A 6153-nucleotide genomic window follows, 5' to 3' on the forward strand; every position below is an offset into this window, starting at 1 on the left:
AAATCAGTTCTAGCATGTGACAGCACCGTAGGATGACGATAGCTAACAATTTATTGTATATTTCAAAATAGGTATATAAAAGAGAAGATTTGGAATATTTCCAACATGAAGTAATAAATGTTTGAGGTGTTAGATATTCCACTTGCCCTAATTTGATTATTACATGTTATATGCATGTATCAAAATATCATATATACCTCAGATGTTTGTGCAATCATTATGTATCAATAAAAGATACTTAAAAGACACAAAAAAAGAAAAAAAGCATTAAGGACAGGGCTGTCTAAAGATACATTTGATACTATGTTAATTATACAAAAATAGAGATACCGTACAATGTTCAGTTTTTTAAAAATTGCTGCAGTGTAGTTCTAGCCTACTTTCTGTTCTTGTTTCTTGCATCTATTTTTGTTTTTGTTGTTCTCACTGAATAAATGCTTTGCTATGAAGTTCTGTGGGTGTAAACTCTCTTTGTCTTGCATAAAAAAAATCCTCATTTTTTCAAACTCTTGAATAGTCATTGGGTTGATGTAAAATTCTATGCTGACAGTTATTTTTCCTCAGCATTTAGAAGCTGTTGTTCCATTATGTCCTGGCATCTATTTTTGCTAATAAACAGTTAGCTGGAATTTATTTGAGTTATGTTTTTTCTCTCTTTCAAGTAGTATTTTCTTTATTCTTGATATTCTGTAGCTTCACTATTTATGGGTCCTGGTGTGGATTTAATGATATTCTGCTTGGTACTTTGAAGTCTATTTTCAATTTGAGGACTCATATCTTTCTTCAATTCTGGAGAATATTCTGTTCTTGTATGTGCAAGTGCAGCACTTCCACTATTTTCTCTGTTTTCCTCCGAAATTTCAGAGGTGTCTCAGTCTATCTTCCATATGTCTTCCCCTTTTATCTCTTTATCTCACTAGCAAATTGGTGAATTGGATAAGAATTCTGGTGAAATTCTCACCCAATTCACTAGTTTCCTCTTAGATTGTGCCAATTGAGCAATGTCCTGTCCTTTAATGCCATCAGAATCAAATCGAGGATTTGAACAAGAGTGTTTTTCTTCGGAATTTTGGATTGAAGGCTCATTACATGGAAGTTCTTTTTTTTTTTCTTTTTCCTTACTCTTCAACCCTGTTGAACACAGGACATTGCTCAATTAGCACAAGAGTATTTTTCTTTGGAATTTTGGATTGCAGACTCATTTGAATGGGAAGTTCTTTTTTTTTTTCTCTTTCCTTACTCTTCAAACCTGTGATCGACTCCACTCAGGCCCTTGAGGACACTAACCTTTACTCAGTCTTATATTGAGAGATGGGACTTCTTTCTGAGTTATAAATTAGATGTCACAAATCCTGTCCCCCTATCTGCAGGCAATTTAGTTTGCTTCCTGATCAACAGGCTGTGTCTGTATTCTGTCACCTTGCTAAGCTGGAATGTTAATCAACTGTAGACTCAGGAGATTGTCTGCAGCATATTTGTTCATATACCTCTTGTGAGCAGGGTAACTCACCCCATTAGTGAGAAAGGTCTAGTACCTCGTCGTGTGCAACATGTTTAATCTCTAACTCTACAGGGGCCAAACTCCCAGTGATCTCTATCTGCTTCAGGACCTGAAGTCCATCAAAACAATAACTTTAGCCCTGCTCATGGCTGTGTATTTCTGTCCGATTTCTGGATCACAGAGACATTATTCTCATTTTTTGTTGTTTTCTCTGATATTGTTGTTGTTTTCAACAGAAGGGGTACCTCCAAGTGCAGACTTATAATGTCATTTTAAAAAGACGTCTGCTCTGGCTTTTCTGCCATGTGTTGATCCCCTGTAGCTATAGACGTATCTTAGCATCTTTATATATTCAAAAATCTAAAACAGTATATGTCTTTGTGCTCCTAAAACAGAAATCTGAGGCTGGATAATACATAATAAACAGAAATTTATTGACTCATAATTTTGGAGACTCAAGTCTGTGGTCAGAGCATCAGCAGTTTTGGTGTTCACCACCTTCAACCCTGTGATTGATTCTTCCAGACCTATGGTGTGTCCTCTGAAGGGGAGGAAGGCTGGATCGTCACAGGGCAGAAAAGCCAAGATATAAAAGGGGGCCAAACTCACCCTTTTTAATGGCCTTAATCCCATTAAAAAGGATGAAACCCTTATGGCCCTATCATCTGCTAATGGTCTCAGCTCCTAACACTGCTGCAACAGCAACCAAATTTCAACATGAGTTTTGCAGGAGACAAACATTCAAACTGTAACAGTACACAATACTTGTGACTTAATAAATAAACATATTCTTGGATAAATAAATAAACATATTCTTGGATAAATAAGTATATAAATATTCCCCTTTTTTGAAGCCAATGGCTTTAATTGGTTTCAGTTAATGCAGCTATAAATCTACAAGTGATATGGAAACCACATTGAGCAAAAGCCAAGAGAGGGTTAGGTCATTCCTAGAGTAACTTTCCAACTACACTATTCTCTAAATAAATGTTCACAGATGCAGGTAACCCTGTGAACATCTCCCGAGAACAAAGAAGTGGGTTCTTTATGCTGCAGACAATTTTATTTACTATAGGCCATGTCTACTCACAACTAGTTTAAATGTTTGAAATGAATCAACCAGTTATAGTTCATGTTAGTAATATAGCAGTCTTACCCAGAAGTGTGGTGGTGGACATATTTAGAGCAGCTAAATTGGAACTTAACAGGTTTGCATGTTAATGCACATATATTTCATTCTCAAAAAATACTTCAGGCCCTCACTTAAAGTGTATTTAATCTTGTTTTACACAAATATTGTCAAATTTGACTCTCTGGTTTCCCAGAAGATCATAAAGGAGGGAGAAAAATACTACAGGCCAGCTGGTAGGTACATTGAGATGATTGAAAAATAAATATTGATAATTAGGCAGGGTAAAGGGATTTGTATAAAATCATTTTGCTGAATCTATTTTTGTTTTTTGTACTTAGAGAATAACTATATTATAGCCAAGCACAATTATTGACCTATAATTTATATTGAGTCACAAATAAAAGATTTAATTATCTTCACTAAATTCTGATTAAGTGGTTAGGGAGAAGCATGGTGGATATCGTAGCAATATTGACTTGCAAAAATTGTTTAGTAGTATTCAAAATTATTTGTTAACTAATAATTATACTCCAGATAGCTGAGATAGTAGAATTGCTTCAGTCTCATTTAACTTCTGCCAAAATCATCTTTATATTTTTGAGGAGCATAGAGTGGAGACAAAGAGATTGAGAAGTTAAATAGAGTAGGTGTTCCTAATCACCATTCTTCATAATGCCCTGGAACAGATGAGATGGCAAATGTGATTCAATTTTTACCACATAGAGTCTCAGTTCCTACAGACCTCTCATCACACAGAAAGCCATCACCTGGTTTACAACAGAAGGGGTACCTCCAAGTGCAGACTTATAATGTCATTTTAAAAAGACATCTGCCCTGGCTTTTCTGCCATGTGTTGATCCCCTGTAGGTATGGACGTATCTTAGCAACTTTATATATTCTAAATCTAAAACAGTATATGTCTTTGTGCTCCTAAAACAGAATAGGTCCAGAATAAGTAGGATACTAAGTAGGATACTAATTTTTAAAGGTATACGTTGGGGGAGGGAAAGTTTACAACCGAGCCAACAAATCACTTCATTTGGTTTTAAGTCCAAACTGATCTGTTGCAATGCTACGGCTGAGGGGCTGTGGGATTGTCTCTGATGGATTTATAAATCAATGGTATGGTGATTGCTAATGTGGTCCCTTACTGATGAATTTTCAAGGTAATGTGACTTTCTTTGATTTTTGTCATATGTGCCAATTTTCTGATCAAAGCTACAACTGAGAGGCAACTCTATAGTAATCAAACACACCAAGCAATATAAGAGACAGAATATTCTCTGGCTTATAAGTTCTTTTATCTCTTGTGCCTAGCACATAGTAGGTTTATATTAACTTTTAAAAATAAACACTTTTAAAACACTACTTTTCAGTGGAAAACCCAAAAGATACTACTGCTAGTTTATCAGTATTTATCTGATTATTTCAGACTACAGTATAATACTTATTGAAAGTAAAAACCTCATCTACCTTTTCCACTTCTATTTCTTGAGGACCTAGTACATGGTAGAAGTGTAATCAATATTCTTACATCAATAAGTGAAAGAATAAATCAATCTAAAGTTCATACAGGCACTCTCAGTCTTAAAGATGTGTTTTAAATTTTACTAGCAAGCTATGTGAGTCTGATTAGGACTAAGAAACATATAGCAAGTAAAATAAGTGGCTTTACTTAAGAATTTGAGGAGAAAATTATGACTTATTTACATAATTAATCATGATCTTATTTGACTAACTCATGTTCATCACTTCTGTGCCTTTTAAGACCTTAGGATCTATGAGAAAACATAAAATGATGTTTACCTATGTTTTAATTGAAAATGTCCTAGTGAATCTGACAGGGGCTATAGTAGTTGATTATAATTATGTGTGTACGTGTGTATATATATGTTGTGTGTATATATATATCAAGTGTATATATCATATATGTGGTTGTCTATGTATATAAGTATACATATGTACGTGTGTGTCCGTGTGTGTGAAATAGCATTACATCTCAAACACCCACTATGTTATATTTTTCAATGAATCTCTCCTCATATTCTCTCCTAGACCAACTGACTATGATGCATTCTGGATTTCAGCAGCACTTATAAAGGTGAAGCAGACCCATGGGATCTGTGAGCCCATGTGCAACTAAACAGTTAATTATCATAAACTGTATTTTGTCTGATTGCTTGAGAGAAGTTAGAGACATTCTGAGTCAGAATTACTCAATAACTGGCAAGGAGCAAGAGAACCTTCCCTCTTCAGAAAATAAATTATCTTTCACAATTCATCAAGGATCTTTCTTAGGAAATCCAAACACCAAGTGAAAGAGTTACTGTCACTCTTAAGCTGAGTCAGATAAATGTTAACTTGTTGGTGGGGAATAAAATGAACAAGAAATAGAAAATCAGAAACACAAAATGAGTGCAAATCCATTTTCTTCTCTGAGAAAATCTTTCTCATTTTGCTTCTCCCAAAAACTTTTCTTTTTGTTTTTATTGTGGATTAGAGAGGTTTCCTCATTCCCCTAGAGTTCTGAAATTTATCCCTAAGCTTTTTTAAGGATGAAATTCTAAGGTCTACAATTTATGTGTAAGATCTGTCTTCAAGTTGTATTTATTTGTCAGCATAGCTAGATTGAAATTCTTTGACAGAAGCAATGGTTTTACAGTATACTGTATTTTGTTTAAGGTAAATTGTACCATTCACACTAATGAAATAGATACAATAAATCATACCACTAGTTTCACAAGCCATTGCTCCCTTATGTTGTCAAATATTGACTTGACTTCATTTTAGAAGGCTGTACCTGAACTACTGAAATATTATATATTCATAAATGGCCTCTTTCTGAAAGCTATTTGCAAACAAAAAATTTCCCTCTCTTTCATTGTCCAAAGGCTTGGTGATTTAGTGGAGAGTCTAAATCTTTTGAAATTTGTTTGCTACACACACACACACACACACAGATCACACAAATGCAAACAAAAAAGAGAATGATTGATATGGCAATGTTAAATCTAGAACAGACAAAAATGTTTGGCATGTTTTCTGGCCTTCAATCTAGTAAATAAGTGAACTACCAAAAATAAAGGAAAAAAAGAAAACTGGGCAAGTAGAGAAGACAAAGCAGGACAAAGGTGTTGTGTTCCTAGAAGCATATTAAAGATAAAAGGAAAATATAAATCAAGCTGAGAAAATGTCCTTTGAGTGGCTTCCTGATGGAATGACACAATCACATGTTGAGAGCCATATGGGAGAGTTCAAACAGTTTTAGACCTGAGCCCAGAGGGCAATGAGGAGCCTGGCTGGGAGAATAATTTGTTTTGTTTCTTGGAAGGAAGGCCAGAATGACTGATGCTTTGACAGTTCTACCGGCTGATCAGCAACTGCCCCTACTTTTCCTTAGCCTTTTATGAGAGAGAAGACTAGAAGGGCAGAGACTGTGTAGAGGGTGATGACAAGGAACAACACTCAGACTAAAAAGAGAGTCTGACACTACAAGCACATTCTAGTCAGACACAGAAGC

Source organism: Mandrillus leucophaeus, unplaced genomic scaffold (genome assembly GCF_000951045.1).
Source record: "Mandrillus leucophaeus isolate KB7577 unplaced genomic scaffold, Mleu.le_1.0 Scaffold1429, whole genome shotgun sequence".
Lineage (NCBI taxonomy): Eukaryota > Metazoa > Chordata > Mammalia > Primates > Cercopithecidae > Mandrillus > Mandrillus leucophaeus.